The following is a 16,650-nucleotide window of genomic DNA, read 5'->3' on the forward strand; positions in this document are numbered from 1 at the left end:
AAAGTTTCTGTGAATTGTCTTGAAGAGGGTTATGGCAACCCAAAAATGTTTTCCTACTGCTTTTTTTTATGATTTCCTGATGGGACAAACATAAATAAAAGTAGAATTGCATTTATAGCATGCATTAGGCTGACACAAATATAGGTGGTATCATAGACAATGAAGAAGGTTGTCAGGAATTACAGTGGGATCTTGATCAGCTGGGTAAGTGGACTGAAGAATGGTAAATGGAGTTTAATTCAGATAAGTGCATGGTGCTGTGTTTTCGGAAGTCAAACCAGGATACGTCTTTCACAGTGAACGTTCAGGCCCCGGGGAGTATTGCAGAACAGAGGGACATAGGAGTACAAGTACATAGTTCCCTGAAAGTGGCGTCACAGGTAGACAAGACTTTTGGTATGCTGGCCTTCATCAGTCAAGGCAATGAGTACAGAAGTTGGGATGTTATGTTGCAGATGTACAACGCGTTGGTGAGGCAGCACTTGGAGTATTGTGTTCAGTTTTGGTCATCCTGCTAGAGGAAAGATGCCATTAAGCTGAAAAGTAGTGCAGGAAAAGATTTACAAGGATGTTGCCAGGACTTGAGGGACTGGGTTAGAGGGAGAGTAGGCTAGGACTTCATTCCTTGGAGTGTAGGAGACTGAGGGGTGATCATATAGAGGTGTATAAAATCATGAGGGGCAAAGATAGAATGAAAGAACACAGTCTTTTTCACAGGGTTGGGGAATCAAGAACTAGATAACATAGGTTTAAGGTGAGACAGGAAAGATTTAATAGGAAACTGAGGGGCAACCTTTTCACAAAGATGGTGGTCTGTATATGGAATGAGCTGCCAAAGGAAGTGGTTGAGGCAGGTAAAACAACATCACTTAAAAGACAGGTACATGGATAGGAAAGGTTTAGAGGGATATGGGTCAAATGCCGGCAAATGGGACTACCTTAGATAGGAATCTTGGCCAGCATAGATGAGTTGGGCCAAAGGGCCTATTTCCTTGCTGTATTACTCTATGACTCTATTTAAAAAGCATGTTGTTATGTCAAAACATTTCGAAGCTCTTCAGCCAATCAAGTCACCTTTTTTGAGCTTTTTTAACTTGCACTTGTCAGGTATTCTATTCCAGTCTCATCCAATAAATAGGATGTATCTATTTACCAGTTGCACAATATGGTGGAGTAGTGTTGGTCAAGGTATAAGCAGAATTGTCCAGTCAACATTGATATTTATTGCCCATCCAAGCAATTAATCAAGAACCATTGTTTATTAGCAAAAAGACAACAATCGTGGAGGCAGGAACCAAGGAGCACAAAACACAAAATGGACGAAATTGGTTCTTGGTCACTAAGCCAAACTTATATACAGTAGTGGACATATGTTGTACACAGTTTCTTAAACTCAGTTCCACTGCCATGGATGGAATTAAATTTTGGAAGTGGATAGTAACAGCATCTGCCATTATATTGCACATTTATTGCAAGCACTTGAGGATGAATTTCCAATGCTCATGCAATAGCTGACACACTAGCTCAAACAAGCCTTCTTTGTGCTTCTGTGGATGTTTATGTTTATTTCTCCTTGTCTGCACTTCCACCCACCCCCATCCCTTATCAGCGGTACAATGACTCTGTAACTCCATATAGACTGCTAAGCACAGTCATCGACCTTCTAAAATAAACCTAAAATGTCCCATATCTGCAATTCATCTGTAAAACAGCTCTGTACCTAATCCCTACTCATTGTAAGGAGGGAAATATCATCCACCACGATGAATGTGACAGACCACCCAACTGATCTACCTCTAAAGGATTTCCACCGACCCACTGCAGCAGGTGTGTCTGAATCATGGGTGAAAAGTCGTTGCCTTGCTAAAATAACCTTGACAGACTCAAAGGATTGAAAATAAAGCAATGAATGCCAAGATATTATGTCGCCAAGGGCGGGATTAGCAAGGAAGTCTACAAAGGGATGATGATCATTAGTGAGCATGAAGGAATTCCCACTGGGTTAAAAACAAGTCAATGTGGTACCAATTATGCTCATGTCAATAGCTGGAAAAATGGAATGGATTGTTATGGAAATGATTGAGAGCTCCACAAGTATGGAAATAACCTAATAAGTACCCAACATTGTCTCAGATATGCTGGATGCTGCCCAACACAATTTTTTGGCACATTTGGAAGAGTGACATCTCAAGTGGCCATCAAGGACACCTACAATTTCTGGTTAACCTTTGATCTGAAAGGCTGCCATTTAAGATTAAAGCAGTGGATAACTTTACATGTCACATGTGAGTAAATGAGAAATTAGCTGAAAGAAACGAATGAGGAATTATGCAGGGGACTCAATCAGGATTTAGAAATATAATGATAGTTGTTAAATTGAAGCAAAACAATGAAAAAGAAGGAAAACTTTTATTTCTACAGCCACTTTGAAGACATTCTGATGTCTTTTGCAGCCATTGAAATATTTCTGATATACTGTAGTTATTATAATGTCAGGAATACAGCAGAGAGCGTGTTTTAGTAATGCAGAGTGAGGCATAAATTAACCAGGAATAGTTCTCACTTTCTTCTCCACAAAGGTACCTAGAGATCTTTGTATCATTTCGAGAGAATAGACAGGGCCTTGGTTTGAAGTCACATTGGAAGGACAACAACCATGACAGCTCTGCCTTGCGACTGCAGCGGAGATTTTTGTGCTCAAGTTTCCAGAGTGAGACTCAAACCCACAATCTATTGACACAGAGGCAATTGAGCTACCACTGAGTCACTGAGGACACCAGTTGAGCTGATGATGCAGCCAAGACACTTTAGAAAGATCAAAACCAGATTTTCATGTTGGCAAACTTATAAATTCAAAGTCATACAAACCGGAAGAAAAAAAATTAAAGACATGCTTATGCGGTAAGTGATGTTGAAACGGCCTGGGAGAGACTTAAGTAAATAAGCAACTGATCTAACACTCACCAGCCTAATTCTCCAGTGGAAATCCTTCCAAATTTGAGTAGACTGAATGAAAGTTGAGATGGCAATCGGTTGGGAAACCATCATAAAATGAGGTAAGGAGATTGAAATAATTTTAACTGGATTGGTTCTTTATTCTTGTTTTATTAATAGGACATCACAAGTATTTATTGTCTATCCCCAATTGACTTGAGAAGCTGTCAGTGGGCTGTAGCCCTTCAAGTAAGGTACTCACTAAAGTACAATTTGGTGAGGAATTCCAGGATTTAGACCCAGTGACAAGAAAGAACAGTGATATATTTCTAAGTCAGGTTGAGGTGGGACTTGATGGAAACCTGCTGGCACCTGCATTGTCTTCTCTTGACGAGATGGCAGGACACTAATCTGCTAAATAAAACCATACCAATCTAACTGATTTGATGTGGCTGGAATTTAAAGGGCCACCAAGCTGTAGGCAATCAGATAGGGTTCCAGGAAGAATGGATTATATCTTTCCTTTAAAAATGGAGGCCTCTCGAGCCCTTTCAAAAATTGCCTTCAACAATTGAACTGGTTTCTTTTCCTGCCTGGCTTGGAATTTTCTACAGCAGAAGTACTCGCCCATTATGGGCCCAGGGTTAAAATCAACTCTGCGCCGTTTAAACAGGCATGATTAATCAATCAGTCAGTCAATAGCTCTAAGAGTTGGTCGACTGTAATTAGGGTGGAGCTTGCCTTCACAAAGTAACTTTTACTCTATCAATCAAAGCGTCTGCATTCACATCATGGCAGGTTGAATTCCCTAGACATAACAATTGTAGAGAAAGTGTGACTCACATTCCTCTTTATAGTTTGGACAATTTGTTAAAAGTGCATTTATGCAAAATAGATAAAAATGGTGCATTATCAGTAAATGGAGCATTTTATGGTTATAACGTTTCCCATAATGATAAAAAAAAGCCTGTCCCAAAGGAATTCTGCTTTTTATCTCCTGCATGACGTTTAAGGGAACATCTCCAAAATTCTCACAGCGAACTTAATAACAATGAGCGGACTGATCAGATTTAATTTGTCCCTGTAAGGAGTGAGCTGTTTAATGGGTTCTTTTTTATCTCTCTGACAGATTTTTCTCAGAAGTGGAAGGCAAACTATTCTTGTGGTGTCAGTGTTACTTTAAAGTGTCTCTGGAAGATTTTGTTTTGTTTTAAATTATTTTTACATGTGACGGCAACTCAGAACTCATACATTACCTGTTATTGTAGCAGAAAGTCTTGAAGTGTTTGACAAAGGCATCAGGCTTCGAGCATTAATTGGGAGGTGAGAGAGACCAGGCCACTGAAGATGCTTTATAAATGTGGATTTTAGGGTGGCTTTTGAAAGTAAACAGGGAACTCAGCAGAGAAGTTTAGGTAAGGAATTATAGGGAATTAAGGCACATCAGTACTCTAACCCTCAGTGACCTCTCAACAACCTTTAACGTAGTCAATCACATCATCTTCCTCCATTACCTCAGTTGATTTTAACCCTGGGTTGGTTACATGTGAATATTTATACTGTAGAAAATTTCAGCTCTGGAGTATTTTAACTCTGAGTTGTAGTGGAAAATGAATCCTGCACAATTATTAAGCACAATTTCTGAGGAGCCTCGGAAGTCCTTGATAAAAAGAGGGTTAGCTTCTCTTCTGAATGGAACCCTTCCAGTCATCTGAATGCCTGCGGCTGACTGGGCCCTAGAACATGATTGCCTTGGAGACAATACAGAGGAGATTCACCAGAACAGTCATAGAGCACAGAAATGGGCTGCTCGGCCCATCTAGTCCATGCTGACCTAATCTGCCTAGTCTCATCTACCTGCACCCAGACCATATCCCTCCAAATCCATTCCATCTATGTCCCTATCTAAACCTCCCTTAAATGTTACAGTTGAACACGCATCTACCACTTCCACTGGCAGCTCATTGCACACTCGCACCGCTCTCTGAATGAAGAAGTTCTGCATCAGATTCCCCTTTAAATATTTCACCTTTGACCCCAAACCTGTGACCTCCAGTTCTAGTCTCACCCATCCTAAGGGGAAAAAGCCTGTATGCATTCACCTTATCTATACCCTTCACAATTTTGTATAGCTCTATAAGATCTCCCCTCATTCTCCTGCACTCCAGGGAATAAAGTCCCAACCGATTCAACCTTTCCCTATAAGTCAGATCTTCAAGTCCCAGCAACATCCTTGTAAATTTTCTCTACACTCTTTCAAGCTTATTGATATCTTTCCTGTATGTAGGTGACCAGAACTGCACACAATACTCTAAATTCAGCCTCACCATCATCTTGTACAACTTCAACATAACATCCCAACTCCTGTACTCAATGCCCTGATTTATGAAGGCCAAAGTGCCAAAAGCTTTCTTTACAACCCTATCAACCTGCGATGCCGCTTTCAAGGAATCTGTATCCCCAGGATGTTGCTTGGGATAAAACAGTTCAGTTAAGAGGAGACAATGGAGTGGTTGTGTTGTTTCCTTTGAAGTGGGCAAGCTAAGGGGGGCACCTGATAGAGGTGTAGATAGGGTAGATAGTAGAAAACTCCCATAGACTAGAAGATATAGGTTTGAAGTAAGGAGTAAGAGATTTAGAAGAGGGATTTTTTTCCCACACATATGGGTGTTAGAACCTGAATGCACTGCCTAAGGGTGTTGGGGAGGCAGAGACTCTCACAACATTTAAGAAATACCTAGACAAGCATTTGAATTGACAAGGCATAGAAGGCTGTGCCGGTAAATGGGATTAATATAGATGGGTACTTGATGGTTGGTATAGATCTGGTGGGCCGAAGACCCTGTTTCTGTACTATATGACTCTATGACTCTGCTTCTAGGCATGCCAAATTGTTTTTATTGATATGGTTTTATCCAGCAGATTACCTGGACTGTTTGCACCTTTGACATCCTGTGTGACCTCAAGCTTCTCACCTCAAATCCTCTCCATTGCCAACACCATGCACTCACCTCTGTATCAGTCTCAATCTCCATAGCTGCCTCAACCCAACTGCTACAAACGTGGTTCTCTGTGCCTTTGTCACTTAGGGTTGCTAGCTCTGTTTGGTGTTCCAGGAGCTTACCTTCCTTGAGGCATTACCTTTAGACACAAGACACTGCAGGATGGAATTGCATTAACAGCTGACTCCAACCAACAGCCAAGCAGCCCAGGCATGTGCCCTGTCCCCATCTCACGCCCTAGTCCTACAGAGATGGAAGGTTTTCTACGCCAATGCAGCTATACATCACCACTTATGTCAGACAGGAAGGTCTGACACCCTGACTTATTTATAGAGAGGTGGAGACATACAGCATGGAAACAGACCCTGATACAAGAGATTCTGCAGATGCTGGAATCTGGAGCAATACACAAAATTTGCTGGAGGAACTCAGCAGGGCAAGTAGCACTTATGGATGGAAGTAAACAGTCGACATTTCAGGCTGAGACCCTTCATCAGGACTGGAAGGAATAGGGCAGAAGCCAGAATAAGAAGGTGGAGGGAGGGGGGAGGAGCACACGCAGGCAGGGGACAGGTAAGTTCAGGTGATAGGTGAGTTCAGGTGAAAGGGGGAAGGTAGTGGGTGGGGGAGGGGAAGAAGATGTAATAAGCTGAGAGGTGATAGGTAGAAGAGGCCAAGGGCTGAAGAAGAAGGAATCCAGTAGGAGAGGACAGTGGACTATGGAATAAAGGATGGGGAAGGGGGGAGGAGATGGGCCGGTCATCAAGGCGGGGGAAGGGAGCCATAAGAATAAGGGAAGACAGAAGATTTGGGGGGGGGGAAGAAAAAGAAGGGGAGGGGTTACAGGAAGTTAGAGAAATCGATGTTAAGGCCATCAGGTTGGATGGAATATGAGGGGTTGTTCCTCCAACCTGTGCCTGGCCTTAACGTGGCAGTAGAGGAGGCCACGGATAGACATGTCAGTATGGGAGTGGGATGTGGAATTGAAGTGGGTGGCCACCGGGAGGTCCTGGCTGTTGCAGTGGATGAAGCGAAGGTGCTCGACGAAGCAGTCACCCAATCTGCGTCGGGTCTCACTGAAACAGACCATTCAGCCCACCAAGTCCCCACCAACCATCAACTACTCATTTACACAAACGCTACATGAATCCCATTTATATTAATTCTCTCCACATTCTCATCAGCTCCACCTCTGCCCAGATTCTACCACTCACCTTCACACCAATGGCAATTTCCAGTGGTCAATTAACCCACCAACACACACATCATTGGGATGTGGGAGCAAACCAAAGCACCTGGAGGAAACATATGTGGTCACAGGGAAAATGTGCAAAACCCACACAGACAATGACTGAGGTCAGTATTGAACCCAAGTTTCTGGCACTGTAAGGCAGCAACTTCACCAGGAGTGCCTTTGTACCACCTGTAATCCTGCACAAGGAGGAAAGGAATTGTCGATGTTTTGGGTCAAAACCCTGCATCAGGGCCAGTTCCTTTCCTCCCACAGATGCTGCTTGACCCACCGAGTTCCTCCAGCAGATTATTTGTTGCTCCAGATTCCAGCAGCTGCAGTCTCTTGTGTCTTCATTTTCCTTCTGTAACTTGTCGTAATCTGGGTTGCTTTGAAAGGTTGGTGAAAGTAGGTGCAAGGAAAAACTCACAAGTGAAGGAAAGAAATATGCTGGATTCCAGGGCAAGTACAGAGGAATGGGAATAATTGTATTACCATTATAAGACCAGGAAGAGATTTAATCAGTCTTAATAAGAGGCATAGATCGAGTGGACAGTCAGAGACTTTTTTCCAGGGCGACAATGGCTAACACGAGGGGGCATAATTTTAAGGTGATTGGAGGAAGATATAAGGGGGATGTCAGGGGTAAGTTTTTTTACACAGAGAGTGGTGGGTGTGTGGAACGCACTGCCTGCAGAGGTTGTGGGGGCAGATACACTAGGGACATTTAAGAGACTCTTAGATAGACACATGAATGATAGAGAAATGGAGGGCTATGTGGGAGGGAAGGGTTAGATAGATCTTAGAGCAGGATACAATGTCAGCACAATGCTGTAATGTTCTATGTTCTATGTTTTACTAACTTCCTTATGAGCAGTATCTTCCTATGATTCAATGAATACTACTGAACTCCTCTCGCATTATGTCCCACTCACTATCATCCCTGACCTCAGTGTGATCCAAAGCAGCTCCCAATATCTAATGACTGCAATGTGAAATTCCCATCCTTACACTTAAATCCACTTGCATTTGCTCCAGAGACTTGAACGCAGAGATCTCTGGCCTGTATTGCCAAGGGTATGCTGCACTGTCGGAAGTATCTTCAATTGGATAAGACATTAAATCAAGGTCCTGTCTGCATCTTATGCTCCCAAGGCACTATTTCGAAGAAGGGACGTGCTGGACAATAGTAACACAGAATTAAAATCACACCAAAAATCATTTTGACTTTGTAGTTTGTGGGAGTTTGCTGTATGCAAATTGGCATCTGCTGTTCCAGCTTTAAAAGTGCAACTACCCTTCAAAAGTATTTTATTGACTGTAATATGCTTAGGGATGACCTGAGGTCACAAATAGACAGCTTCTCTTGTTGTCAGTGCATGCCATGCACTCCCCTGACTTTGCCCTGCTGTTAGTGGCCTTTTCTTCAGCTGTCTCGGTGCTAATCATTTGAATTCCTTGTGCAACCTGCCTCAAGGGAAAGTGTTGTTGGGTAAGGGGATTGTTAGACAGAGTACCATCATGGCAACCTTGGGATAATAAAGAAACATAGGAAGGGATTCTTTATTCCTCTCTACTGCTTGCTACCAGCAAAATATTAGCTACAAGCGGAGCATTAATGGTTGGAAAATTCCATCCCTTTTTGTAACTTGAGGAAAATATTGAAATAATTGAAGGGAAAATTTGACAGGGCTATGCAAAAAGAGCAGGGGCATGGAACTAATTGTATAGTTGAAAATATGGCACAAGCATGGTGGATGGAATGGGTTCCTTTGGTGATGTGTTTTTCTATTGCAGAGAATTGCATCGCTGGACAGCAAATGATTTCATAGTAATGGATGAGTCTTGTACTTTGCTTGTGAAATTCAGTTCTAGTGATTTTAATGGAACCAAATTACAGAAGTGGATTAAAACACTGCTCCTAATACGTAACACATCCAACATCACCAATCAATGATACATTTCTAAGCATTTCTAATACTATGCACACAATACGAGAACAGTCCCATTCTTAATGATTTTACACACAGTCCTTGCATTGGACAATATAGCTGCATGAAGTTTTACTCGTAATATTTTGCATTGCACGTGTTCCAATTCATAAGTTTCAATATTATACTTTGCATTTTCACTGCTTTAGATCTGATATCATTCCACACATCTCCTGGATTGGTTTATAAGAGAAACAATATAATAGCTGTGCAAAATGTCCTCTAATTCGCATGTACATCTAATGCTGGGAGAGAGGCAATATGATTACCTTCAGCATATTTTGATTAAAACTATACACAATACTGGTACATATCAGGCAATGATGCTCTAGGCTTCAGTGAGTATTCAAGCCTTTCTTTTCCTGACCGAGATTTGTGAAAGCACATTGTCTGCCGTTAATATTTCTCTCTAAAATTTATTAATTCATTTTTCTTGCACTTGCAACCAACATTTTGTCTCAGTAATGTATTTACTGGCAGTCTGACTTTGAAATCAGCCTGCGTGTATACACCAATAGATGAGAAAAATAGCAGGCTGGTTTTTTTTTGAATACCCACGACTGACCTGGAATGGGCAAATAAATTATTGGAAAAAGGGTTAGTGCAGCTTGGAGAAGGAACAACACATTCACTTTTCAGTACTTTACTGATAGGAAATCAGTAGGCTTTAAAAAAAAGGAGTGCATTACTTATCTCAGCTACTCAGCAAGAACTTGAAAGACCTTCTATCACTTAATGAAAAATAGCTTCTTTTTGGACAGAACTTCATAGGCTGCAATCAAGCCTCAGCCCTTTCTTGACGTGCAATAGAAGAAAATCAACTCAGCATCTATTAATAATATTTTCCCTGCTTCTTTCATTTCCCTGCATGTCTTACCACTGTCAGAGCCAGTGATGGAGAAGCCCTTTATCTCATAGAAGACTAGTCTGTCAGCTTGATAAACAAGTCTAACAAGAATCTGAATAAAGATCTTCCCAGTAGACCCACGATAGCGGCTTGCTCATTTTCCAGCAGGCAAAATTTAATCTAACGGCTCGGCTTCTCAAGCGTCACATTCAAAGAGATGCAAATTTGTCAGAACTCAGCCCCTGCTTGCTCACTTGCAGCCTAGCAATACATGTCAAAAAGGCCCAGAGCCGGTAGACGTCTCTCTCTGGCCAAACTAATCCCTCAGAGGTGAAAACAATTAGGGGGAGACGAAGAAGGAGAAGGTGGGGGGAGGTGAAGTGGGGGTGGGGGGGGGTGGGTGGGAGGGTGTTGTTATAAAAAGCCGGAGTCTGTGCTTTTTTTTTACACTCATTTGTGTTGGACAATGGTGGCATTAGATTGATTAAGTGGAAATCTGCTTGATGGAGAAGCTGGTGGAAGGAATGGTATTAGTGTTCATTCAAAGGGAGATGAAAGGCTACTCAACAAGCTTGACTCTAGCAAGAATGATGAATGCTATTACAGTTCAGTAAATACAGAAGGTTTTGAATGATTCATCAGCAAAGGTTCGACATTACTTTTATTTACAAGTAGACACCTAAATCTGTTCAGTCTTGATTTCTTTTCCTTCCCTCTACATATGGGTCTGCAATTTGCTGACAATTTTTATTCTAAAACAACTGCACTTTCAATCCACTCAAAGGAGTTTGTAATCTCTAATTTATTTTATGGTCGCATCTATCTGCAATATTTTCTAAAATGCCACCTCCCCCCTTCCCCCGCACCATCTAATTATTTATCTTCTGATGTCACTATAATACGGGAGCAAGTGTTGTATTGAAAACAATGTGTACCTGGGGGCAATTACTGAAAAAAAAGGTTACTAGCTGCTTCTCAGTGACTTGTAACACAACACTCCAATCAAGGGGTACAGATAATGTGACAAACAGTGACCAACAATGTCCTTGCTGCTAATATTCATATTCCATAATGTGAGGCTGTATAATTATCTCCTAATAACTAAATGGTACCTGATATTATTAGCTCTATGGAGTACAGTTACATTTCATACAACGCTGTTTCAATTTAAGTCATAAACAATACTTAATGGTATTTTCAATTGTCTTAGTACCATTAAAGGCAGATGATTTCAGAAAGCTCATAGATTATATATTTTATAGACCAGAGGCACTCAGTCTATGTTGTGATGTGTTACAAGGACATTTTAAATAATGAATTACTGAAAAATATCCTGCACATATGGCACAAAGCAGTTCATTCAATTGAGGAGGGGCCAATGTCATTATCAATAAATAAACTTTATCTTTACACCACTGATCTGATGGTGTGAATATGCTGCCTCATTTTATATTACAAGTGTTAAATGTACAAGGATATCTTATGTTCAGTACCGGAATTATGTACAGGTCCTCCCCAGCTTACAAGCACTCGACTTATGTACAGCCCGTACATATGAACAAGCATTTGGGGACCAGTGGTACGGATTTGCTGGCTACTGCAGGGATGTAGGCATCTTCTGCCACGCGGGAAGTCAGTTTGCGGCCGCATTTCTGACTTACGAACTGTTCGGGTTACAAACAGTTCACAGAAATGGAACTCTGTGGTAACCCGGGAAGGAACTGTACTCTAATTCCACAATTATGATCATGTACAGAACATCATCAGATGGATTTTCTGACTCCCTGGGGATGTGGCTTCCAACATTTGTTGAATGGCCTGCTAAAATGCTACCTAAATTTCCTTCAACTATGTAACCGTATATTGGTATTGGTATTAGCTTATTATTGTCACTTGTACCGAGGTACAGTGAAAAACTTGTCTTGCATACCGATCGTACAGTTCAATTCATTATACAGTGCAGTTACATTGAGGTAGTACAGAGTGCATCGAGGTAATACAGGTAAAAACAATAGAAGTTTGAAAGGTTGGAGTAATGTATCCCTTAGTCCAACCTTCCAGCCTTCTGACCTGCCTTCTTCATCAATTTTGCAATTTCTCACTGTTTTAACCGGTGCCTTCATCAGAGACAATAGTCACTAACTGAAGTCTGTCATTTAATCTGCTGGTTATTCCAGGTATTATCTGAACCCCCCACCATTCCACGACCCACTATATGGATGTGTTGATTTCTCTTTTGTCATGAAGGGTCTGAGCATTAGCGTAGCCATTCTAGAGTACTGGAGAGGACTGGGTACATCCATTACACTTGATCTAATGGAGCACCATAGACTCTTTTGGACTCTGCACCCTAATGGTTTTGTTATTGAATCAGAAGCAGGACTGGTAATCAGCAGGACAGTTCAAATCCTACCAACAACTCAAGAATTTGAATTCATGTAAAAAAAGCATAAAGCTGTGTAAGTCCAATACTTTTACTACTTGCATTGAGAGACACCTACCTTCTTTACCTGGTCTGGCCTAAACGTAACTCACATGCCAAAAACTCTGAACTTCCTGAGAGACAGGGGCTCAGGCAATGGGTGGGAGTAGGGAGGTTAGCAGAATTACAACAACCCCTCCTGCAAATAATCAGCAATGACTTTAGGATGCACACATTTGCTCAGACATGTATAACATGCACTGTTTAAAGCTCCACCTGCCCCTTGAAAAGAATAGTAGTATCAGACAGAGTCAAACTAAACTAAGGAAAGGATGAACCACCATAGAAAGCATTCTGTCCAGATGCATCACAACTTAGTATGGCAACTGCTTTGCCCAAGACCGCAAGAAATTGCAGAGAATTGTGAACGAATCTATCACGAAAACCAGCCTCCTCTCCATTGACTCTGTCTATACTTGCCGCTGCCTCGGGAAAGCAGCCAACATTTCTCACACCCCAGATATTCTTTCTTCTCACCCTTCCCATCAGGCAGAAGATACAAAACCTTGAGAACATGCACCACCATGATCAAGGACAACTTCTACCCAACTGTTTGAAGACTCTTAAATGGACCTCTTATACAATAAACATGAACTCCTAATCTCTCAATTTACATTGTCATGGCCCTTGCACTTTATTTGTCTACCTGCACTGCACTTTCTCTGTAAATATAACACTGCATTCTGTTTTTTTTTTCTTTTGTACTTCCTTGATAGAATGATCTGTCTGGATGGCATGCAAAACAAGAGCTTTTTACTGTATCTCGGTACATGTGGTGATAATAAACAAATGATCAATTAGTGGAGTCTTTTGAAGTTGTGACTGGTTGCTTAAATAAAGGGGAACCGGGTGGATGTGGTCTGCTTTGACCTTTGGAGGGTTTTCGATAATGTCCCACACAGGACGTTGGTTAATGAGATTAGAGCACATGGACTCAGGGTAATATCCTGATATAGATTGAAGACTGATTATCAGACAGGAAGCAAAATGTGGAATAAACACGTCCTTCTCAGATTAACGGGCTGTGAGTGACACAGGGATCACAGGGATTGATGCTTTCAATTCACAATCTTCATTAACAGTTTGGTTTGAAGGACCAAAAGTCATTTTTCCATGTTTCCTGCTGATACTAAACTGGGTGAGTCTGTGAATATGAAGGAGGATGAAAAGGGGACAGAGGCAGATGGAATATTGCATGGAAGAATCTGAGGTCATCCACTTTAGAGGATAAAACAAAAAAATCAGAGTATTTTTTTAAAATGGTAAAAGTTTGGGTAGTGCTGATGTTCAAAGGGATGTAGGTGTGACATCTTATCTATAGGTCACTGACAGCCAAGATGCAAGTGATTAGGAAGACATACGGCATGTTGGTCTTATAATAAAGCGAGCATTTGAATACAGGAGTCGGAGTGCCTGACTGTAATTATATGGGCTGTTGGTAAGACCACACCTGGAGTATTGTGTACAGTTTGGTCTCCTTAGGCACAGAGACCGCAGTGAGACTGCTTCCAGGAATGTGAGTTTATTGTATGACGAGAGATTAAGCAGACTAGGTGTGTATTCTCTGGAGTTTAGAAAAATGAGAAGGGACCTCAGTGAATCTTACAAAATTCTAATGAGGTTTTACAGGAATGATGTGTTCAAGTGTAGAATCAGTGATCACAGTCTCAGAATAAGGGGTAGGCCTTCTAGGACTGAGGTGTTGAGAATCATTTTCATTCGGAGAATGTTGAATCTTTGGAAGATTTGGAAGTCCTACCCAGGAGGACTGTGGAAACTCAGGAATCTGGGTTACTGGGATTGTCAGAAAACACAGCCCAGGAGGAAGATCAGCCATGAACTTGATGAATGGTGGAGCAGGGTCCAAGTAACCTATTGCCCACTCCTGGCCCCTTATGTTCTTGTCACATGGGAAATGCCCAGAGGAACCATGGATCACTCTTTTCCAAGTTTTCCCTCCCCTACACGGCAGCCGTTCCTGCTACTGTTGACTGCTGCCACGGGGAGAGTCCTTCAAACTTTAACGCACATACCAGCACCAGCTGCCAACTTCTTACAAAGCTCTGCACGTTCCTGACCCACGTGTGGCTTTTAATGTAATTTTAGAGAAAAAAAGGACTGCAGATGCTGGAATCCAGATGAAAATCCAGATGATGCTGGAGGAACTCAGCAGGCCAGGCAGCATCCGTGGAGAAAAACAGGCAGTCAAGTTTCAGGTCAGGACCCTTCTTCAGGACTGAAGATAGGAAAAGGGGAAGACCAATATATGGGAGGGAAAAGCAGAGCAGTGATAGGTGGACAAAAGAGGGGAGGTGGGGTGGGCGCAGGGTGGTGATAGGTAGATGCAGGTAAGAGATAGTGATAGGCAAGTGCAGGGGAGGAGGGGAGAGCAGATCCACCGGGGGATGGGTCAAAGGTAAGGAGAGAGGGGGAGAAAAGGTAGAAAAAGAGAGGCTAAGAAAGGGAAGAAGAGAAGAAGCATGATGGAGATGTAATTTTGTCCCATTGAACAATTCTTGCAGAGGATCTGACCGGGCATTAGAACTATAGGCAGCACGTTCTTAGAACAACAAAAGAGAGTGAAATCCAATTTCTGGGCTTTATTCCTGTAGCCGGGACAATCCCATGCAAAAGTTTAAACCTTGATAGCTGATTGGAGAGTTCTGGACGCGCTGCTTTACGCGGCGCCCTGTAATGGTCATCGCACAGGAGTGAAGGCTACTCCAGAGAACAAGCCGCCACTAACCTTGAAGCAACCCTTCACAACCTGCTCCAATGGGACCAGTTCACTGCACCCTTCCCACAGGTGACAGATTGATATGGACCCATGCAAATTACACCCCCAGAACAGCCCAGTGGTGATGTGGAGAGAATCTAATCAGGAAGGCGAGGCGCTGCATTCATTGACGTGCCCGTTTCCTGGTCTTGTGTGCACACAAAACAACAAAATAGTTCCTCACAAGCAGACTTTTATATAAATGCAGCATTATAGGCAGATGGTGGCTTTAAACTGGACGCGTGCGAAGCCTGATGCGCCCACTCTAACAAGTCTGCAAAGTCTGTTTGAATAATAATTGTTTTAAAACATTTAACCGCCGGTGAGTCGCCTGTCCCTGGCATTTTCAGAGTAGGTTCACGCCTGCAGATGTTGTTATTGGCACCACACTCACGGGCAGCGGTATTAGAAGAGCAGGCCCAGAGAGATTTCATACGTTTAGTTCAAGCGGCGGTGTTGGAACGACGGTGCACCGCGCGTTTTGATCAAGGCTTGTTTTCAGACATGTGTGTGCAACCCCCTTATTAAACACCGTGCAAGATTTCCTCTATGCTCCGAATTGCTAAACGTTCATATGGAACGAGTTAACCAACGACTAGGAAATCCTCTGCCGGGCAATGGATTTCAGCTGGGTAAATATTACTGTAAATTCCTCTGTGAAATTAATCTTTCGTGTCTGATTACAAACGGCACGAAGATTACAGAGTAAATTACAGCCACTGTCGGGATGGTATCCCTGCTTGGTTTTTGGGAATCGAGAGCAGGTCTTGCAAAGGTCGCGGGAAATTCTTGCTCTCTCCCGTCCCCCGTGGTGTAGAGTGAAGGCACACTGGGGTGCGGACGGGCGAGAATTAAAGGCAGGCAGATGTTAATTTATATCCTCGGTGAAATTTTCCTCTCTCCTGGCTGTTAGTATTATCTGTGCCCGCGAACCACTCAAATAATAGCAGGTCGTTCGTTTATTGCAAAAGAAACTTCGCCAGATAAAGACAAGAAATGATTTTCTCTCATTTAGCACAAGCTGAATGGAATCGAAGCAGCAAAACTTCCTGAATCCAGAGTTCTCTTGGACTGGACTCGGAAGCGATAATCCAATTGAATAGGGCAAGGTGATGAAGGGATGAGTAAAGTGGATATTTCCTCTGATTTGGTCGCACGGTGGTGGGGTGAGCGAGGGGGCTCCAGAATAGGTAAACGCGGGTCAGCAGTGAATGAAAATTAAAAAAAAAACAAACTGGAGAGGTTGCGAATCTTAAATAAAACCAGAAAATGCTGGAAATACTCAGCAGGTCAGGCAGCATCGGTGGACAGGTAAACAGTTAACGTTTCAGGTCGAAGATCCGCAGTCAGAACTGTTCTGACCAATGGGTCTTGAACCTGAAACATT

The sequence above is a fragment of the Pristis pectinata genome, chromosome 1 (genome assembly GCF_009764475.1).
Source record: "Pristis pectinata isolate sPriPec2 chromosome 1, sPriPec2.1.pri, whole genome shotgun sequence".
Taxonomy (NCBI): Eukaryota; Metazoa; Chordata; class Chondrichthyes; order Rhinopristiformes; family Pristidae; genus Pristis; species Pristis pectinata.